The 24,240-nt window shown below is 42.1% G+C and overlaps 1 protein-coding gene across 1 annotated transcript in view; it reads right to left on the bottom strand.

Moving 5' to 3' along the window:
• glra3 (glycine receptor, alpha 3) overlaps nucleotides 1-24,240 on the bottom strand; it is a gene marked incomplete at both ends in the record, with an annotated part of 139,370 nt that overhangs the window by 81,618 nt on the left and 33,512 nt on the right. The window lies entirely within an intron of this gene.

The raw sequence follows: 24,240 nt of genomic DNA, 5'->3' as shown, positions 1-24,240 counted from the left end.
ATAAATATACACAAAAAAAGCATCTAGTGTTAGGTATGGCCATATTATCACTACAGATATGCTCTAAAAGTAAAAAACATGTTTTTGATTTCACCCCGTCTTTAACACTTGGGATGCCATTACTTTGTATGCCGCCTTTCACTGCTCTTTATTTTGAAGAGCCCCGGTGGAAATTGACGATGTTGTAATGGCGATCAGTATGTTTACTTTCACACGGCCGACCGTAGCGTGTCGCTTTGAGAAAAAAAAAAAAAAAAACGGTTCTCGGCGATCGAAGCATTTTTGGAAGTAGATTCTGAAATAAAGCTGTTTCTTTGCAGCAGGAGCCTGAATAGGAGCCTAAGGAGATTACACGCTTCCTGATGATGGCGGCCCGGTTGCATCATGGGATATGAAGTTTTTCGCTCACCAGCCGCCGCCGCGCAGCACCTGTTTATCTGGTAAACATGGTGTTGAGGTAATTTCCTCTACAAAGTAACCAGTTACTAAAGTTTTCATATAAATGTAATGGAGTAAAAGTACAATATTTGGATCCGAGATGTAGTGGAGTAGAAGTAAAATTATTGACATTTGGATATACTCCAGCAAACTAAAAGTACTTCGGGGGGCCTGCTGGCCGGCTCTGACCACATAGGCTCTGATACCACATAGGCTCTGATACCTGGCAGCCTGTTGTCGGGTTCGAGTCCCGATCCCGAAGGCCTCTCTCTCTCTCTCTCTCTCTCTCCCTCTCTCTCTCTCTCTCTCTCTCTCTCTCTCTCTTTCCTTTCTACCTACTGTACAGTCAATAAAGGCAAAAACAGCCGCATCTGCACAGAACACAGAAGAGGAGGTTGAATTAATTGAAACTAGCGCTCCCCAAAACATAAGGTTTGGGGATCTGTTGGGAACTGAATGATTATATGAAGCAGGCACATGAAGTCTCAATGGTAATGGTAAATAAGAAATACAGATAAATCTATATATCCTACTGGCATGGCCACTTGTATGCGCCATTTAGGCTATTTTATGTGTCTCCACACCGTCCACTGCGTATGGAGAGGGAAAAGGGAAAGTGTCGCTCTTGATTGTGTTACAAATAGCGACATCTGCTGGGCAATTAATAGGAACAGCAGACTGAATGATGTGAGCTTCAATTCCAGCGAAGGCGGTTTTCCCCTTGGGATGAACTACTATTCTGCCCCCAGAGTGTGAAACGCCCTACTAGGGATGGGACGATAATCGGTATTATCGTTTATCGTGATAAAAAAACACTCATGATAATTGTATCCTGGAGATTTAATTTATCGTGATATCGTCCTCCGTCATGCACTGGGATCAATTCACCATTTATTAGCCGAGCTGCATATCCGGTACCACTTAAACTTTCTATAATTGGTAAAACGGACCTGTAAATAATTGCTATTTTTTGGTTAATGTTCTGCCCCAAGATGGATGTTGGGGATATTGATTATCGCGATAATATCGTGTCACAATAATCGTAACATGACATTTTTATATTGTCCCATCCCTACGCTCTACCACTAGACATCAAACTTTGCTACTCCCTATAAAAGAGCTTTTTGAATATCCAACACTAAAATCGAAGTATTTGGGGAGGAAATGGCAAACAAAAAGCGTTTTGGATTTTATTTTTATCATGAAAAAGTTGAATGGAATGCAATTTGATGTCACGATTTGATGTCTCCTCATCTGTCAGATGTGAGTTGGGAAGCCAGATGGTCTGAGAGCGGGGAGGGGGGCGGGGGGGGGGGGGGGGGGGGTTAATCCTGATGTGACATATGGACTCTTATAGTCTCTCTCCCTCTCTCTCTCTCCCTCTCTCCCTCTCTCTCTCGCGCGCGCAGAGTCGCGCTCACCTTTCCTCTATATCCTCTCACGCTCTAGTTGTTCTCTGTTATCTGCATGTTTCATCCATCCCTCCCCTCTCCAACACAAGCAGATTGCTGCAATTTAACGTTTGCTATCAACAGCAGTGTGTGAGTGATAATTCTCTGCATCATCATTCTTTCATGGGCAAATTACATCCCTATGTAATTTTCTGTTATTCTACATTATTACTATTTTCTAGTTATCTTTATTATAGTTTACTATTGTTCCCAATATTGCTTTTGGAGTATAGATACTCATACTACTATCAGTTTAGGTCTTGGCCTTGTGTGGAGTGGGAGGAGACGAGACCTGAACTTGGAGGAGACCTGAGCTCTGAGCTTGATGGAGAGCTACGCCCTTATCACACCTGGACAAATCACCTGCGGGGCCTCCATACAAAAGCGCTGCCAGCACAGAGATCTCTGTCAGTTTGTTTCAGTAAATTAGAAAACCAGTTACAGTTAATTACTGTATTAAAGATCAAATTACTATAAACTGTATTTTTACATGTAAATAATAACAATAAGGGTAATAATAATAAGGGTAATAATAATAATAATAATAATACATTATTAGTGGCCAAGGCCACGAAGTGGCAAATGGCCACTCATTGATATTGGACTTCATCATTAGTGGCCAAGGCCACAAAGTGGCAAAAGGCCACTCCTTGATATTGGACTTTCTCATTATTATTAGTGGCCAAGGCCACGAAGTGGCAAAAGGCCACTTATTGATATTGGACTTCATCATCATTACTATTATTATTATTCCACCACTTTTTCTCTAGCGGCTAGACCGTGCAGTCGCTTTTTACGAAACTCGGCAGTATGGCAGAGGACTATGCCAAACAGCTAAAACGCGAAGCTCGCAACAATCGGCCAAAGGGTGGCGCTGTAGGAAGCCTTTGAAAAACGCCAACTTTGAACAGGTGTAGCTCATGCCCTGTTTCAGGTACAGCAATGAAACCTGTATACACTTATGCGTCTCCTCATGCCGAACAACTTTTACGCTCTGACTTTTGACCTCTGACCTTTACTTCTCCCACAATTTTGAATTATATGAAAAACAGTCAAAATCTATCTCCTCCTGGGATTTTCGCATAACGTGCGCGAAACATTTTTTACATGAACTTTGGACCAATACGGTCATCACACAGCGGATTTCTTTTAAAGCGAAACATTATTTTTTAATAATTCACTGTATAATGCAGTTTCATGCAAATTATTCTTCTGCCTCTAAATCATACATTCATGGCATTTGGCAAATATGTAGAGGGTTAGTCCAAATATCACTGAAAGCAATCTTACTCCAATTGGCCAAAGGGGGGCGCTATACGAAGCGTTTGAAAACTCAAACTTTAAAGGGGCATAAGTCATGCCTCGTTTCGTTTGAAGACATGCAACTTGCTTACACGCGTGCCTTGACTCAAGCGGAAGACATCTGTGTCTTTGTTAAGTAAGCTCCGCCCTTAGATTTTCCGCCATTTTGAGCAGTTCGTAAAACGCTTAAACTCGCTTTTATTCCGGATTTTTCACGTCACGTGCACAGAACTTTTTTTACATGAACTTTGGACCAATATCTAAAGATCTGTCAGATCGGATTTTTTTTAAATTGAAACATGCTTTTTTAATAATTCAATGCATATTGCGGTTTTATGCAAATTATTCTTCTGCTTCTAAAACAAACATTTAAAGTAATATTTTCTCACTGTGAAGAGCTGTGCATAGTTCACCTGGTATGGTCTTTGTCTATCATTCCAGAGGTCCCTGTTCAAGCGAGCCTTACCTCATGCATTTAAAATGCATTTCATAAAATTCTGCCGTGAAAACCCTGGTATTGCAACCAAACATGGCAACCCAACCAAACATGGCAACCTTCTTAAGCAAGGGTATAAATAGTGGTTGAGTTGAGGCCACTTCCTCCTCACTCAGTTTGTTTGGAAGCCGCATGCTGCTGGATGCTTCTGCATTCTGCGCCCATCTACTCAGCGGTAAGTTGACAGTGCAATGGTTTATTGTCAATGGCTTGGTTGGTTAGTTTTGCTAAAGTGTGTTGAAATGTGTCTGCTAGTTGTTTGGTGATTTAGCAAAAAGGCTAACTTTAACATGGGATTTAACATGGAATGGCTCTGCATTTGTACAAGCTCAAACCGCTTGATTATTTTATTAGACAAAATGGAGAACAGTACAAGTATAGTCAATACAATAGTAATTGTAACCCAGGGTTCAGATTGTATATTTTCATTTTATTTTTCAAATGGAATGTTTTCTTCATTTCCACATGCAATGTTTTGGTCCCGGTCCCCAAGTCACAATCAGTCACACAGCTGCTCAGCAATTGGCAATCATCACCACACCCAGTATAAAACCAGTCAGTCTGCAGTTTGCTCAGTGAGGTGCACATCACTGGAGCTGTTGCAGGTCTGTACTGTTCATTATTTCAACAACTATTCCTATTTCTAACAGTTTTTATTCATTCATTATACTTACCCATACAATAATTTGGCTTTTAGATATACCTCACCTACCTGATCCACCTGATCCACTCGATACACTTGCTGTGTGTGATAGAGGAACAATGTGACTTGGTAAGCTGACCATGTGCTTTGAAATGTTATTTTGTTTTTGGTTTTTGGGATCTAAATGTAAAACAATTTCTTTTGGAATGTAATGCTTGTATGTAAGCTACTAAGTTGACTTTTGAATTGATGTGTTTTGAGTTTAAAGCTATACTGTGTAAGTTGCTCAACTAGTGGTCAGTAGCGTCCGCGTCTTTCGGCCGTTTTTCGCCGCGGACCGGGCCTCACACCCCCGCGTCACCCCCACGTCTGCCTCCACCTCGCCGAGATCTATCTTTAGAGGGGTCCCTGGTTCCTGTGCGTTCAGGCATTCCGGAGAAACGGAGTGTTTCACCCGAGTATAGATAGAGGCACACGGGCGCCTACAAATATGGCCGCCCTATTGTGATAGCTAGCGACCCCACTTCAAGATGCGCTGTGATTGGCCGGCAGTGTATAACCCTCGCTGTGATTGGCCGGTAGTGTATGATGACGTAATTTTTGCGCGAAAACCGGACCCCGGTCAGGATCATAGAAAACATATAAAGAGAAGGCTTCAGAAGCTGAAAATAACGGAGTGGGTGTTCTAAAACTTTAGCGATTTAAGAGTTAGGACGATTTTAAGATTTGTTTTATAAAAAAAGTTACATGGTACAACTTTAATGACAAGCCTGTAGTTGGGTGGATTAGTAGAATATTTTGTTTCAAGCCTGTAGTGCAGCAGATTATTTGAATTTGTTATTTTTGTATTCATTTGGCCTTTCCTTTGATCCAGGCCAGGTTTTATTGCCTAAGAACTGAAACTTAAAGATGGCGAGCCTGCAGAATGACTGACCCAATCCTGTTCGATTCCTGCATGATCTCAGTGCAGTCCTGATCTATGGTTATGGGTAGGAAAAAGCAGCAGCAGTGACACTCATACACCACATTCCCCCCAGTTCTGTCTCTCTGGTTTCATTTAATGTTTTTCATCAATTTAATTCCTCCAACCCACACCTACTTCTGCAATAACTGGACCAATAGCAATGTATACTTTTCATTTACAAAGCATATGCTACATAATGTACAAGTAAGTTAAACACCCTGCCTAAATGGAACATACCAAATAAGACCTTTTTACTGTATATTTTTGGACACCCAACTGTATTTAATTCATGGGCTTGAATTTTGATTATTCACTTCTGAAGAATTCATGTTTTGAAGTAATGACGTTTTTGTTTCAGAGCTGGCTGGAGAAGGCAACGCCCACCCCTGGGCCAAGTGATGGGCCAATGTACCTGTTCAATCAGCCTAATCTAAGCACACCTGCAGAGAGCAGGGCTGGGCAGTGCCTTCTCTGCTCCACTTTCCACTGACTCCTCCATGCTGACAGGGGCTGACGGTAAGAGAATTATACACTCCACAAGTCCTTTTAAATGCCATATAGTTAAATGAAATCCTAATGTTGTATATCTGTCATTTCAGGCAATATAGGAGAACATGCACAGTGATGGAACGAGCATGCTTAAGGACTGAAAGTACGAATCAAGGGTTGACTAGACTGTTGGACTGTTTTTGACCTGAGTTACTTGGCTTTATTGTTTAAAGGAGTAGTTCACCCCCAAAATGACTTTTTTTCTATTAGTCATGCCATGGAGACTTGAGTTAAATAATTATTTGTTTGTATTGAAACATTCCAGACAAAAAAATGGATTATAGTACACCCCCATTGATTCCGGACGGGGACCCAAATGCATGTGGGTCCCCATCCGGAGCCAATGGGGGTAAATTTATTGAAAGAAAATTGTTTTAGGAATGTGACAAAACTAAACATATTATTGAACTCAAGTCTCCATGGCCTGAGTAAAGAGTCATTTTGGGGTGAACTACTACTACTACTTAATTCCTCATTTGATTATCTACTTCATTCGTACTTACTACTTACCTTACAGAGCGGAGCTCCGCTACTGCTTGTCCTCCTTTTTCGAAATAAATGTGCCAGTGTGGCTACAACGTTCAATTGTTTTGAGTGTCGTTTTGGTCTCAGCCCCCACAATATATATTAAGTATATTACATGGAACTTTTTTTGTTTCTAAACATGACTGTCATGTATGCATCAGCCAATGGTTTGTGCCTATGCTGAATGAAAGAATACGATCACATAAAAATGTCAAATACTCAGGTTACATTTACTCAGATTACTTTTAGTAGCCTCCAAAATATGGAAAATCGATAAAATACTGTGGCAATGGCTATTGAATCATTGTTTAATCGAAGGCACTCAGCCTACATGGAACCTTTTTCTTTAACAAACATGACAGACACCAAATGTGTGGCTGTCTAGCAGTTAGAGCATATGCCTTTTATGCAGAAGGTTGGTGGATCAAATCCTGCCTGGGGTTGATAGCATAAAACAATGACATTTGTTAGACTTGTACAGTTCGGGTCCTTATGGAGCCTTTCCAAAAATGCCCCTCCTTGATGCATATTTTTATATCCGCCATTACTAAAGGTATTTTGCATCAACTCCTGAACCAAGCATTATAATACAAACTATGTGATGTCTACACCTACTGTATGTTGTGATGCCCAAGGATTACAATGATATCATGTACCAGCTCAGTGGCCTAGTGGTTTGAGTGTCTGCCCTGAGACTGGGAGATCGGGGTTCAAACCCCGGGCGGATTGTACCAAAGACTCTAAAAAATGGGACCCAGTGCCTCCCTGCTTGGCACTCAGCATCAAGGGTTGGATTGGGGGTAAGTCCCTGCGACATGCTAAAGTCATGTCAAAACCCATTTTTGGAACAAAATGCTTCAAATCCCGCATGCAGCGTCCGATTGCCGTGAAAGGCCCAAGAACACGTGGTACCATTTTCACTTTGGCCAAAAAAAACAAACAAAAAACACCTGACCTGCCGGAGACCTGTTCGGAAGAACACTGCTTCCAGTTTTGCTTTGATTTGTTCTTTGCTTTCCCTTGATGCTTTTTAGCTTTCCTGCTTTTTCTGCCTTGGCCACTTTATCGCTGCTTGCAGCTATATTTATGTATTATTATTGTTGTTGTTGTTGTTGTTGTTTTGTTGTTGTTGTTGTTGTTGTTGTTGTTGTTGTTGTGATGATGGCGATTCATTATGCAGTTATCCTGATCTTTGTAGCCCACTGGTTCTCAGAGTGTGGTCCAGGGATCCTTGTGGGGGTTCTAAAGCCTGATTTACACTGTGATCCAGTACCTGGCTTAAAGTCCTGTTCGCAATTTGGTGTTAGGGGAGTTTCTCACCTGAACTGAGTCAGTGGGTCCCTAGACATGAAAAATCACAGAGGTGCTCGTTCGCCATAGTGGCACAAATGGCGCAATGGCCAAATCAAATATGGCTGCCATCGGCTATGATGAAAATCCAACTTTTCTGTTTCTGGGTATGCACTAGAGCTGGGATCGGGCCCATTTTTTCTGTCCGACCCGAACCTGTGTCCGACAGTTTTCTGTCCGACCCGAGTCGACGTCCGAGCATTAATCATGAAAAAGCGTCCGACCCGAGCCGAGGCCCGAACCTTATGTTTTCAACGCTTTTTCGCCTCGTTTCTTTTTCTTTGAGGAAGCCACTGATTTACACTCACTAGCAAACGTGTTATAATGTGCAGTGAGTGCATGCAGCGTGCCTGTTTGTTACCCTTAATAATATTAAGCCACATTGTGGCTTGTGAAAGTGTTTTAAATCATTACACAAGTAGGCTACGTTAGATTATTAAATAATAGGCTATAACGTGTCTGGTGACTCTTGTCTGACTGCAGTCAGTGACTCGCTGCAGTCACACACTTAAAATCCTCTTTTACAAACTGTTAATAAAGTATTCACACACAAACCTTTTCCACAGTTCAATCAATATCAAAATGTATTCAGTCTTACCAGCATAGACGAATCTGACATCTGCTTTTAATATCCAGCGTCCACAAACGGCCAGTCCACGGCCAGTTGGCCGTCTTTCTTAATCAAAAACTATTATTAATCCAACCATTATGGTTTATGGGTTTTAGGCTAAGGCTACATTCAACATCGGACTTTTTAATTATGTCTGCGTTGACAACTATGTTGAAATGCGTCCATACCGCGGCGCTGATTTCCCTCTTTCGTTTTCAATTGCTTTAAACTTTACCGTAGACAAGTTAACTTTTATCTCGGCTGGCGGCAACATTAGCTCTCACTCATTCGCTTTTTCTTCTCGTGTATCTGTTTGTTTGTTTGTTTGTTCTCTGTCACATATGACACTCCGTCTCCCACGTCCTTTTCCCCATGAACATGTGTGCATGGTTGTCAAGACAACGCACTGAGCGTAGCCACGTGCAGTGCACCAGAAAGACAAGGAAATAGCACACACAGAGACGATAGTTGTATCGTTTTACACTTTATTTTCTATGAATCAAAATGATGTCCGACCCGAATCGACGTCCGACAATTAATTGTGAAAATGCGTCCGACCCGAGCCCGAGCCCGTCGGGCTTGTCGGGTCCCGTCGGATTTCGGTCGGGTATCCCAGCTCTAGTATGCACATGTAATACCTCTATTTGGACTAATTGGGGTGTGGGGAATTCATTTATGACATTGTTTTGACCATTTTGGGTGATTTGGACCTCGAAAAGATCATGGTCAAGGTCATTTTGCTATTCCGAAGACTGTGGCCATAACTTGGCCATCGTTAGGAGTAAAAACAGGTGCAATAGGTCTAAATCAACTAATTCTGACATGTATAATTCATTTCTGACATTGTTTTGACCATTAAGGATCATCTTGTCTTTGAAATATCAATGCCAATGCCATTTTTCAAAAACGATTTTGTTCATTTCTTGCACTTTTATTGTATTTTTTCATAAGTTTGTTTTGCTTATTACAAAATACACTATACTAGTGGGAAATACAACAAGTAAACATCCCCATTTAACTTTAAAGGGGGGTTTTAAATGGGTGTTTAAACTAGCAAATAAGACCATTTACGAATAAAAGTGACAAATAAAATCACACAACAAAAGCACACACAAAATTAAATAACAATTTCTCTCAAAGTGCACCAGTATTGTGATTGTGTGCTTCCAAGTTAGTATGATGTGTTTTTACAGGATGGATTTGCCATTGTTCCATGGCAAAATGTGATGCACCGAACATTAGCAAGTCAGCTGTCGAGTATCTAAGTGTTCCTTGCATCCATCCATGTTCCATTGGTTCTAGTCTTTCCTCAGGTTCCTTGGCTGTTGCAAACAGGTGGCAAAACATGCACTAGAAAGGTGCCTTAATGGTCTCAGCAGTTGTACTTCTCTGCTACCAATGCTGTGTCTTGTTCTGTCAAGGTCTTTGCCTCTCCAAAGTTTGTTAGATATTGTAGCCAAGCCATAACTGCATGTTTAGTCCCCACCTGGCCCATGCAGTCGTCTCCAGTCTCCAAGGCATATGTGCCTTGATCACTGTCTTGGCTAGTGGTGCTCCAAGATGAGAGACTGCTTGACACTGTGGAAGTGCCATACTGCTGCCAGGTCTACTTCATCCCTAGTGCTTGGAAGCAGTGATGGGCAAGCTACTTGGAAAATGTAGTAATCTAAGCTACAAGCTACTCTTGATGAAATATAGCTTAAGCTACAACGAAGCTACCCACAGAAAATGTAGCAAAGCAAGCTTCAAGCTACACAGCAAAAGTAGCTAACTACAACAAAGCTATTTTTTTTTTTTTTTTTTTTATCAACTTCATGATCAAGTGCAACTTTCCATCAAACAGGCAGGCAAAACATGCTCAGTTCGATTGATTATTATAAAACTGGAAACAAGCTCTCATGTCTGGCTTTTTGTGTCGTCCTTCCTTTAAATGCGTACCTTTTCAGGCTGTGACCCCCCCAAAAAATCCTATTTGAACTGGGGACCCCACCCTGACAAGCAATTGGAATTAGGAGTTGAGGTATTACATTTAGTTTCACTCTGTTCCACCGATAAATATTGTGAAAATAGCAGATCTACAAGCTCACAACGCCTCGGAACACAAGGTGTTTCGAGCTTGTAGATCTGACATTTTCACAATTTGTGCCTCTTTTACTATATTGTCAATTTGGCCAATGTTGACCATGTTTTTATAGTTGATAACTTTTGATGCAGTTTTGGTATTTTATTTATATTTTTTTAGGTATTAAAAATAATAAAACCAGTGCACTGACTTGTGTGCTGTCGAAACAGCCATCGGTGGACAGTAACTGACTAAATGTACTTGAGTACTTTTACTTTTATTTGTACTTTGAGGAGCCTATTTTTAAAAGCATGTACCGATATGTACTCTTGAATACTTAAGTACATTTAAAAGCAAGTATTTTTTTACTCTTACTTGTAACATTATGACTGAGCTACTTTTAGTGTGGACAGGAGTAAATGTGACAGGAGTACTCTGTACTCTTAGAGTACTTGGGTAGAGTACTTGAGTACTCGCGGGGTGGAGTTTATGCTCCACCCCGCAAGATCTACAAGCTCACACAGTTAGCATTTGCAACGCAATGTGAGCTTGTATGTCAGTTGTTCTGCGGGTAGAGGTGGGACGTCTGCAAACGAATTGAATCATTTGAACGGCTCTTTGAAGTCATTTTTCGCCGAGATAGTAATGTGTAGCGTTTGTTGGATGCTACGTCGCTACTGGGGTCTAAAAATAGCTACGCTACGCTAAAAGCTATTTGGTTCAAAAGGAGCGGCGCTACCGTGACGCTACTGAAAGATTTAGTTAAGCTATGTAGCGTTGCTACTTGTAGCTCGCTACTGCCCATCACTGCTTGGAAGTATGTGGTGTAGTATAGCATTAATGTGAAGTAGACTATGACAACTCTCTGGGGTCCACTCATAATCCTGGCGTCCCATTATTCCGTCCATTAGGACATAAGTTGCTCATGCCCAAATATGGGCTGGTGAGGTCAGACTTAGTGTGATGCGTAGGTTATCTCCATATATGGAGATTCAACTTCAATGAGTATATAAGACCGGCATTATCTACCGACAGCTGCTATAAGCCAACCCTGGCGATAAGGTCTGAGTCGAAGAATGCTTCTTTCCTGGCAAGAATTGCCCCTTTATACTGTAAGGCTCGTTTGTGTATTGTATGACATCACGCCACATCATCGGCTGAGGACTGTGTGATGTCATCATATCTCCATATATGGAGACATAAGTTGCTCATGCCCAAATATGGGCTGGTGGATAGGTTTAGTTATAATGGCCAGTTGACTCCACATGTACCACCAGCTTGGTGTCATCCTCCTCAATCTAGCTCAATCTTTGGGATCTCTTCACCACCAGCCCCTTATCATCAGAGCTAACAGAGTCGACAGACGCACCCATCCCTCAGCAACTTTACAAATTCTGGGTGTCAACACCAGCTGTGTGTTCGGAATATGGTGTCCAATCAAGCCTGTGGCAATGCTACCCACATTGTTGGGCGACAGTGGCTCAGTAGGTAGAACGGCTGCCTTGGAATCTGAAGGTTCCTCCTGGTTATGTATGGAAGGTTCCTTGAGCAAGACACTGAACCCCTAACTGCTCCTGATGAGCACCTTGCATGGTTTCATGGTGTGAATGTATGTGTGAATGTGTGTGTTAATGGGTGAATGTGAAATACATAGTAAAGTGCTTTGGAGAAAAGCGATACTGTAAATGCAGTCCATTTACCATTGTCAGCTCTGTTGTCTCTGGTGATGATGACATAGGCGGCTGGTGGAGAAGAGATCCCCAACATTTTGAATAGGATTGAGGAGGCTGACACATGGTGCATGACAGCCTATCCCTAACCTTCATCTATCTATAAATGCGACAAATCTCTGTGTGTATGTATCTCTGCGTGTATGTAACCCGCGTATCTCGAGAACCGTTCGTCCCACCGGCTTCAGATTCGGCACGCGCGTTCCCCGACGCGGCGCGGAGTGCAGTGCCGAGCCTCGACCCGACCCGACGCACGGTTTTCCGAAACCGGCGCAAAACGTTCGGAATCTCCTTATGCAGAGCTGATTGTTGACATCAGGCTGTTCCAGAGGAAATCGGCGCAAGCGCTGACTCATTGTGACATCACTTCATAAAAGGCTCTGACATCACGTACACCACATGACCCCACACTCCTATGACAGAGATCTACATATATGGGCATATGGGCATTCTGACATCACTTCTGCTGACTCAAAGACAAACAGGCAAACAGATGGTCGCTGACTCATTGTGCTCAAGATGAAGACAGACAGATACAGAGATATCCATATATGGGCAAACATCACGTACGCCACATGAGTCAACAAAAAATGCCATGGTTACGTATATATGGGCATATGGGCATTCTGACATCACTTCTGCTGACTCAAAGACAAACAGGCAAACAGATGGTCGCTGACTCATTGTGCTCAAGATGAAGACAGACAGATACAGAGATATCCATATATGGGCAAACATCACGTACGCCACATGAGTCAACAAAAAATGCCATGGTTACGTATTGAATGTCATCAGTATGACGTAACCGAACCATGGGTAGAGGGGCATCATTCCCCACGGGTGGCAAAGCAAAGAGGCTGTGTATACTGCTCAAGATGAAGACAGACAGATACAGAGATATCCATATATGGGCATAAAATGGACGCTGAAACCGGCGCAAAACGTTCGGAATCTCCTTATGCAGAGCTGATTGTTGACATCAGGCTGTTCCGGAGGAAGAGGCATCATTCCCCACGGGTGGCAAAGCAAAGAGGCTGTGTATACTGCTCAAGATGAAGACAGACAGATACAGAGATATCCATATATGGGCATAAAATGGACGCTGAAACCGGCGCAAAACGTTCGGAATCTCCTTATGCAGAGCTGATTGTTGACATCAGGCTGTTCCGGAGGAAATCGGCGCAAGCGCTGACTCATTGTGACATCACTTCATAAAAGGCTCTGACATCACGTACACCACATGACCCCACACTCCTATGACAGAGATCTACATATATGGGCATATGGGCATTCTGACATCACTTCTGCTGACTCAAAGACAAACAGGCAAACAGATGGTCGCTGACTCATTGTGCTCAAGATGAAGACAGACAGATACAGAGATATCCATATATGGGCAAACATCACGTACGCCACATGAGTCAACAAAAAATGCCATGGTTACGTATTGAATGTCATCAGTATGACGTAACCGAACCATGGGTAGAGGGGCATCATTCCCCATGGGTGGCAAAGCAAAGAGGCTGTGTATACTGCTCAAGATGAAGACAGACAGATATAGAGATATCCATATATGGGCATAAAATGGACGCTGACAAACTAAATAAAATAAATAAATGGGGTTTGCGTTAAAGGGTGGGGCATTCATTCCCTATTTACATCGTTCCCAAGTAGGCCGGTCCCCGACTAGACGATTGGCCGCCCGAAGGGAAGAGATCTCCATATATGGGCATAAAAGGTACACAGACAGACAGATACAGAGATCTCCAAATATGGGCATAAAATGGATGCAGACATACAGATATCTCCATATATGGGCATGATAAATCCATATATGGGCATAAATGGACCCAGGCAAACAGATGGTCAAAACGGGTCCTATGACAACAGTTATAATGGGGTTTGCATTAAAGGGTGGGACACAGACATACAGATACAGATATCTCCAAATATGGGCATAAAATGGACGCAGACATACATATATCTCCATATGGGTATGATATATCCATATATGGGCATAAATTGACCCAGGCAAACAGATGGCGGAGCTGATTGTTGACATCAGGCTGTTCCTGAGGAAATCGGCACAATCGCTGACTCATTGTGACATCACTTCATAAAAGGCTCTGACATCACGTACGCCACATGAGTCAACAAAAAATCTCTGTGAATGTGTATGTATGTATGTGAATCTCGAGAACCGTTCTTCCCACCGGCACGCGCGTTCTCCAGATATGGGCATAAAATGAATCCCCGAATGGGGAGCTGATGTCTGACATCAGAGTTTTCCGCAACCGGTACTGTGTGTGCAGAGATCTCCATATATGGGCATAAGGGGACAAAGGCAAACAGATGGTCAAAACGGGTCCTATGACAACAGGTATATTGGGGTTTGCATTAAAGGGTGGGGACAAAGGCTAACAGATGGTCAAAACGGTCACAGACAGACAGATACAGAGATCTCCATATATGGGCATAAAATGGACGCAAATAGACAGATATCTCCATATATGGGCATATGGGCATGAAATGGACCCAGAACTATATCTGCAGTGATCTCCATATATGGACATAAAATGGACACAGGCAAACAGATGGTCAAAACGGGTCCTATGACAACAGGTATAATGGGGTTTGCATTAAAGGGCGGGGCATTCATTCCCTATTTACATCGTTCCCGAGTTGGCCAGGTCGCTGACTAGACGCTGGGCCGCCCAGCTTCTAGTTAACCTAATGGTCGGAATAATGGGATGTCGGAACTATGAGCGGACCCCAGAGAGTTGTTGTCTCCTTCGCATAACTGCTATACTCCCCCCATATTTCCAAGCTGGGGATGAAGGAGATTTGGCAGCAGTATGGCACTGGTGAGAATCGGCACATGCTTCCACTGTATCAAGCAGTCTCTCATCTTTGAGTACCAATAGCTAAGACAGTGATCAAGGCACATATGCCTTGGAGACAGGAGATTACTGCATGGGCCAGGTGAGGATTAAACATGCAATTATGGCTTCTGACCGAGTACAATATCTAACAAACTTCGGAGAGGCAAAGACCTTGACAGAACAAGACACAGCATTGGTAGCAGAGAAGTACAACTGCTGAGCCCAACAAGGCACCTTTCTAGTGCATTTCTTGCCACCTGCTTGCAACAGCCAAGGAACCTGAGGAAAGACTAGAACCAATGGAACATGGAACAGGGCATGTCCTGTTGTCCGTGCATTAAAAATGAGGACAAGTGGCTCTTGGTTTCACTTTTTCTGTGGCGCTCCTAGCAGCTTAGTGCTGTATGCAGATTATGACCTGCCCATACTATGGAGTGGAGGGAGCAAAGGGGGTCATTAGCAGTTCTTTTGTTATTAATTCTATTTCAATGTATAACATTTTTATCCGGACAAGTGACTTTTGTGCCCGGACAAGTTAATGGGAAATATACTTGTCCAAAGGACAAGTGCCTCATTAAGGCAATGTCAAGCTCTGATGGATGGAAGGAGCACTTTGACTTAGTACACTCCTGCCATGTCTGAAGCGTGACACTCGACAATATGACTGCCTTGCTGATGGAGTTCTGTGCATCATATTTGAACAATGACAAATCCATCCTGTAAAAACACATCATACTAACTTGCATGAACACAATCACAATACTGGTGCACTTTGAGGGAAATTGTTATTTCATTTTGTTGTGTGATTTTATTTGTCACTTTTATTCGTAAATGGTCTTATTTTCTCATTTAAACACCCATTTAAAACCCCCCTTTAAAGTTAAAGGGGATGTTTACTTGTTGTATTTCTCACTAGTATGTATTTTGTAATAAACCAGTAAGACTCCCTAATCGGGAGATAAGCGACTGTCGCTTATCTCCACAAATATCACAACCTCCACCTCTCACGTCATACGGGCAGCCATAGTTACACCTGGAATGTTGAATCTCCATATATGGAGATAACCTACGCATCACACAAAGTCTGACCTCACCATACTTGGGCATGGACGACCTATATCTCCATATACGGAGATGGCCATATATGGAGATACGATGACATCACAGAGTCCACAGCTGATGATGTGGCGTGATGTCATACAATACACAAACAAGCCCTATATAACGGGGCAATTCTCACCAGGGAAGAGAGCATTCCTCGACTCAGACCTTATCGCCAGGATCAACTAAGCTTATAGCTTATCATCACATCCAACCATCTTAAGATACTCAGCTAGTGGGGAATGCTCTCTTCCCTGGTGAGAATTGGCCCTTTATATAGGGCTTGTTTGTGTATTGTATGACATCACGCCACATCATCAGCTGTGGACTCTGTGATGTCATCGTATCTCCATATATGGCCATCTCCGTATATGGAGATATAAGTCGTCCATGCCCAAGTATGGGCTGGTGAGGTCAGACTTTGTGTGATGCGTAGGTTATCTCCATATATGGAGATTCAACATTCCAGGTGTAACTATGGCTGCCCGTATGACGTGAGAGATGGAGGTTGTGGATTGGCAGGCAAGGAGTGTGTGTGCAAAGTTTGGCATGTCTTGGGGCAACGGTGGCGGAGATATGAGTTGGGGAAAAGTGTGACATGACGGACAGACTGACAGACAGCCGGTGGAGGTTTTGGTAGTAAATGCGACCTACGGTCGCAACAAAACAAACTTATGAAAAAATACTATAAAAGTGCAAGTAATTAACATATGCTGCCATTTAAACAATACCTTCGTACTCTTTAACTGCCATTCGTCTCCATAGACTTCCATGTAATTCATAGTGCACGGATCATGCACACCCATGCCTAGATAATGCACCACGTGTGTCCACATTGCTCACAGCTTTCAAACAAAAAAATCCGAATGGAAATCCGTTCAGGCATTCATGAGATAGCAGCCATTATGTTTTACACTGTTGTGAGCTTGGAGGTCTGCTACCTGAGTTGTATGGGGGTTGTATGGGGGTTAAACAAGCAATTTCGCGATCGCTATCATGCCTACTAACGTTTTTGGGGTCCCAAAACATTTTTTGAAAAAAATTTTTTTTTGAAAAAAAATATTTTTTTTTCTTCAAAATGGCGGAAATTCTCGGGTTCCTCGGGCGTGGCAGGGAGGGACATCGCGAAATTCTCGGGTTCCTCGGGTTTGGCAGGGTATGAGTTAACAAAATTGTTTTTAAAAAATGGCACTGACATTGATATTTCAAAGACAAGATGATCCTTAATGGTCAAAACAATGTCAGAAATGAATTATACATGTCAGAATTAATTGATGTAGACCTATTGCACCTGTTTTTACTCCTAACAATGGCCAAGTTATGGCCACGGTCTTCGGAATAGCAAAATTACCTTGACCATGACCTTTTCGAGGTCCAAATCACTCAAAACAATGTCAGAAATGAATTCCCCACACCCCAATTAGTCCAAATAGAGGTATTACATGTGCATATATACCCAGAAACAGAAAAGTTGGATTTTCATCATAGCCGATGGCAGACATATTTGATTTGGCCATTGCGCCATTCGTGCCACTATGGCGAACGAGCACCTCTGATTTTTCATGTCTAGGGACCCACTGACTCAGTTCAGGTGAGAAACTCCCCTAACACCAAATTGCGAGCAGGACTTTAAGCCAGGTACTGGATTACTGCAGCCAAATCCAGCCTGAATCAGATCCGTGTCACATCCAGATTGGAATCTGATTAGTTTAAATGGTCACATGGTCATATAAAACCAATCAGATTCCAATCTGGATGTGACACAGATCTTTTTTTTTCAGGCAATTTCTGGGATGGGCGTTGCCAAAGAGGCAGTCTTCTGCAATTGGTTCACCGTCTGACCAACAAAACAGTAGCAAAGCAGATGACGTAGTGTTGTTATGTGGCTGACTAGTGGCTAGCATGTTGCTTGCTAGTGCTACCTGCTAACCCAAGAAACAAGCAGAATAGGAGCACTACGAACTAGGAATCAAACACAACATAACATGCCTGCTACTGGTGTTTCATAGCGAGATCGCTACGATCGCATATTACTGCGACGGGCAACGCGATGTGCGGTATGGTCCGGCGGCGGTGCTTGTTTACTTGTAATCGCACATGAGTTCTGGGAAAACCCCACCCACGCTGATCACAAGATGCTGATTCACGACGCTGATTCGCCGTACGGATTTTCGAACGAGGAAAGCCTCTTCAATGAGAGCACTTCTAGACCCCTGAATCGCCAAAACAAAAATTTAAAGGGGTGTGGCTAGCGATTCAGGGTCTGGAACTAGGCTAAAATGGACCACTTCTTACGGTAACTCTGAGAGTAAAATCTCAGAGTGTAAGCCTATAATATGGGTGTATTGAGAGGGTGACAGGACACTGTGATTAAAGTACACACACACACACGCACGCACGCACGCACGCACGCACGCACGCACGCACGCACGCACGCACGCACGCACGCACGCACACACACACACACACACACACACACACACACACACACACACACACACACACACACACACACACACACACACACACACACACACACACACCCAGGATGCTTTGCAGTTTAGAGCTATTTTACAGGAAATTCCTGTAAATAATGCTTTTTCCTCTCCCAGAATGCATTGCCATTTACAGTATACTACTGTATGGTACTAATACAGTATATTTCCAGTTAGGGTTTACAGTGTATCCAAAATTAGGCGTTTACAAAAAGCTGGCGTTGGTAATTAATAAGATAACAAAAGGCCACAACCTAGTTGTGGAACTGAATGGTCCATTCTTGGAGTACTAAAGTTCCCAAAAGGTTTCTCAAAACTCACAAGGTAAGAATGCAATATGATAAGCAGGTTCTAAAGCTACAGGAGACTAATGAAACCATAGAAGTGGCTCCCATTGTCAGCAGCAGTGAGTGTACTATAGTTTAAGTTGGACAGGATGTTTCTGCACGGGCAGCTGAAACAAACTGACAGAGATCTCTGCGCTGGCAGCGCTTTTGTATGGAGGTGATTTGTCCGAGTCTGATAATCATCAAGCTCAGAGCTCAGGTCCAAACAAGGCCAAGACCTAAACTGATAGTATATGAGTATCTATACTCCAAAAGCAATATTGGGAACAATAGTAAACTATAATAAAGATAACTAGACAACAATACTAATGTAGAATAACAGAAAATTACATAGGGATGTAACAAGAGGGCTCAAGATTGCACTGGGGATAAGTGGTTGCTCAGTTGTCTCCTATCCACAACTTTCTAACATCCCATCATGCATTTCGCAGAAGTTGCACGGAGCTTCCGGTGCCGCAGCCGAGTGTGATCTACAAGCTCACAACGGTGGCATCTGCGACGTGATGTGAGCTTGTATGTGAAAAATTTGGAATATTTCTCAATCACAGATCTGGTACGTGGGTCACTGGGCACAAATGATTTATATTGAGTCTGCAGACACATACATATTAATTTGCTGTTATGAAAATGATTAAAACTGGTTTAAACAACATTACGGACTTCATTTCATAAACAAGCCCATGCAACAAATATCGTTGAGAGATTTAAGGATCTATTGTGCCCGAGTGGGTGAAACCCGCAATTTGGGGGTTTAGAATTTAGGAAGAGGCGTTCCTGTGCAAAAGTTGGTATTTTGTGACAAATGCACTACACATTACATGTGTTACAATAATAAAACCTTCACCGTGCCAGATGCCATTGCCTATCCACATCTTTCCGCAGTAATTTACTGGAGAACTTTTGGCACCACACTTCCGGTTAACAGCAGACATACAAGCTAATGTTGTTTAAACCAGTTAACCATGTATTTGCCTGTGGACTCTTCTGTGCCAGAGACCCCCATAGCAGATTTAATCACTGTTTGTTTTAGTAGAAAATAGTGGATCTACAAGTGACATGAAAAGGTTTGAGAACTAACTGGGATATAAGACAACTCGATATCCGACCTGGCAATCTGCTGTGCCTGTACTGGACAGATGTGCAGAATAAGCCATCAGCTGATAGAAACGGAAATGGGTGTGCGCTACTGCTCTGTACTCACAACAACGAGATATTCACGCAAACCGACTTATTGAGACGAGATGGTGGGTGACAGGTTAAGGGTAAGTTGACAGAAAAAAAAAAAAGAAAACAGCTGTCCTGACATCTGGAGTATGCATTTCTATAGGCTACTTTGACTCATGTCTCTTTTGGCTCTGTTTGAGGAACTAAAGCAAACCGTGCTGTTGAGCTCACTTAATGGTTTCTGGGTTTGCATCCCTACAGCTAAACTCAAACTTGACTCAAATGTAATTTATAGAGCACATTTTAAATGGCCGAAGCCAACCAAAGTGCTATACAACACAGCGGGAGAAACAACAATGTCATATCTTCAGGGCTTTTTCTGTGACACGCAGCAAAGGTCATCGGGATCGCGACTCGAACCCGCGACACGCTGACAGGTTGCAATGGAGCCTAGGTGACCACACCACTTGGCCGGTGGTCCGGGGCCTCGTTGGTGGAATGTTACCCCTCCAATCATATCAGTCGAGTCACACACACGCATTGTCATACACAGGCGGCCCGGGTCATCAACAGAACAGCACACAGACACATGGCTACGGCTGACACAAATATAACAAACTATGACCTCAATCGTAGCAACGCAAGTCGGCAAAATCTCAATATTCCGAGGTCCCGTTGTTTTGAGGTCCCAGTAGTCCGGTTAGGGTTAAGTTTATGGTTAGGGTTAGCATTCACCAGTCGGCAGGTTAGCATTCACCAGCATTGGCAGGTTAGCATTCACCAGCGTCTGCAAGTTAGCCTCGGACTTCTTGGACCTCGAAACAACGGGACCTTGGAATAGCGCTAACTGCCCCGCAAATCCAGTTGTGTCTGGTTCTCTTTCTGCATGTCTCTGCCTGTTTTCTGTCTTTCTACCACATAGATAGATAGATAGATAGATAGATAGATAGATAGATACCTTTATTATCCCAAGGGGGAAAATCAGTTGCCCAGCAGTATAAGGTTATTTACAAAGTTACAGAGAAGTATGAATAAGATAAAAGAAAAACAAGAACAGAGTACAGTAAAGAGCAAGGTACATCAATAAAACGAACAAACAATATAGTTTTAAGAAACACAGGATAAGATATTAATTTCCTTTGTGCAGGCACATGCGTGAGAGTGTGTGTGTGTGTGTGTGTGTGTGTCATCTTGGTGGTGAATGATGGATGCAAGGGAGGGGGGGGGGGGGGAGGGGGCTGGGGTTAGGTTTTAATCTAGGACGCATCATCAGTAGTGTTCCTCCAGGTCTTAGGGTGTTTCGGCCATTATACACCCTCGCCAGAGGCAGCCAGCTCAGGTTGATCAGTCCCCAAACTTGCGTCATTTCCAATTAGTCATGAGAGTATCGTTCATCTTATGGATGGCAGACTTCTCATGGGACTGTGCAAGGCAGGGGCGTCCTTTTCCCTGAGTCAAGCCTATAGGCTGACCCTCCTGGCTCCAGTTTAGGCATTTAGCAGAAGCTCAATGCCCAAACTGGAAGCTCCCAATCCAAAGCGACCCACAACAAGTAAAGCAATACATACAATACACAGTGTTGTACCCGAACGCGTTCAAAGAACGATCGTTCATGAACACGTTCATATTTTGGGCGAACGTGAACTGAACGTAATTGTTTTCGCTTGATGAACGATATTGTCGAACGCGGTCATTCTGACGCCCGTGAACGACGTTCGTCGGCGTTCGTCGGCCGTTCATGCGGCGGTCCGCGCCTCCGCGGTCGTCTGTCCTCTGCTCCTCTCGTCTCTCTTTTCATTCACATGCTCCAATAGTAGGCACTGCACACAGCTCCTCGTGAACGTTCCTCCGTTGATATGCGGTGCTGTCTGCACTCTGCTGCTGCACTGTGAATCTCCTCCTCGTCTCGCAAGCCTGACTGACTATACTTTGTCCTATGTGTGTTGCACGGCAAAAATAGCTGATCTGCAAGCTCACAACGCGTCGCATCCACGAGACAACGTGAGCTTGTAGATCAGCTACTTTAACCAACGCGGAAACATGCTGTGCACGAGAAACGTCTGCCTTCTAGTGGGGTTCCTTGTATGTAATTTTTTGTTTTTTTTCTAGTGGGGTTCCTTGTACATGTAATTTTTTGTTTTTATTTCAAATGTGTGTTAAAGTTTCTTTCACTTCCAATTTGTAGATTATGGTCTATAGAACAATTTTGGTTAGAGTGTCAAGACAGTAGATTGAAGAAAAATATATTTTTTGCCCTATTTCCAAAATGACCAAAATCGGAATTGTGTTTTTTGAACAATGTCTTAGTTTTCCCACAACTGCTGTGTAATATATATATATTTGTATTGCTATATCAAGTCAATACTGTGTGGGGAATCAATTGGAGTCAAATATTTGTTTTGAATATTATGATATTTCACACAATGAGACAATAACATGGTTATTACATTCAGCCCTTCACAATAAGGGTGCAGGAAGACTGGGAACTAGGCAGTGGGCACATAAATATTGTGGGCACCTCAATGTTAAGTTGGATGAAATTATTGCTGTGTGTGGTTCTATATGGGCTGAGTCAATAATTTTGACAAATAATAGCATGCAGCAACGTCTAAACATTTATATATATATATATATAGACCTTTATATATATTTTTTTTTTCCTTTTTTTCTTTTTTCCTTTTTTTTTTTTTTTTTTGAATAGCCAAAAGTATAAAAAAAATATGGTTAAAAAAAGAACTAAAAAAGAACTATGTAGTTCATTTTGGGGAACCATGAACTTTAGTTCATAATGGGGAATTATGAACTAAAAATGAACTAGTTCATTTTAGAAGTTCTGAACTTGAACTTGAACTAGTTCGTTTTTAAAGTGAACTTTCCCAACACTGACAATACATATACATAAAGCAATACATATACATCAATAAGCAATACAACAATCAATGTGGTCAATCACTAGTTACTTTGCAGGTATAAATTATAATACAAGACATACATGAACCACATTAGCCCCATTTTATACTTAGCCAAGCTTGAATAAAAAAAGCAGATCTACAAGCTCAAAATGCGTCAAGTTGTGAGCTTGTAGATCTGTTATTTTCAAACATTTTGTAATTTTACTTTTGGTATTTTAAGTACATTTTGATACCAATACTTTTGTACTTTTACTCAAGTACATTTTGAATTTAGTTTACTTGCAACGGGAGTATTTCTTTTTTTTTTTTTTTTTCATTTACATTTTTTTCATTTCAGCAATGCTGACAGTAGGTTTTCAATGTCAGGGACATTGACCTGCACGAAATCAAACTGACAGCCTTTACCTTTCATTATGTTATTTTCAATTAAAGTGCATGAGGAGGAGCCATCAGAGGGTGACATTTTTTCTCTTAAATTGTCAACCTTGCTGGTGAAATAGTTGTTAAAATATGTGGCAATCTCAACTGGTTTGGTAATAAAAGCCCCATTGACTTCAATAAATGAATTAGACAGGTATGATGATCTTCCCATAATTTGATTCAGTATTTTCCATAAATGTTTTCCATTATTTTTAGAATCATTGATTTTATTCTGATAATATTCTTTTTTATTACTTCTATTTATTTTAGTTACATTATTTCTTAATTTACGGTAGATTAGCCTGTCAGAAAATAATCCAGAAGAGTCAGCCACCTTTTTGGCCTGGTCACGTTGCTTCATAAGCAATTTGAGTTCATTACTGATCCAGGGGGCGCCATTAGCCCTGACAGTTGTTTTCCTGACAGGAGCATGTTTATCAGCAATCTTCAAAAATATTTTCATGAATATACCCAACGCGACTTCTGGATCCTCCTCAAGACACACACTTGACCAGTTAACATTTTTCACATCCTCAATAAACAGTTCTTGAATAAAATATTTATATGACCTTTTACAAATAATCAAACTAGGTGCTTTTGGGACCTTCGTTTTTCTTTTAAGTGCAATTAAATTGTGATCACTAAAACCAATAGATATTGATACAGATTTTGTGCATTTTTCTGGAACATTTGCGAAAAGGTGCAATGACCTGACTCTGCCACATGGGGAAGTAAAGAGCACAATTCAATTCAAAGAAGCTTTATTTGCATGAGAACACAAACGTTTACATACATTGTA

This window comes from Nannobrachium achirus (assembly GCF_963921795.1).
Source record: "Nannobrachium achirus genome assembly, chromosome: 3".
Taxonomy (NCBI): Eukaryota; Metazoa; Chordata; class Actinopteri; order Myctophiformes; family Myctophidae; genus Nannobrachium; species Nannobrachium achirus.
Note: the sequence above shows the minus strand (reverse complement) of the source record. Positions and strands in the feature narration are given on the sequence as shown.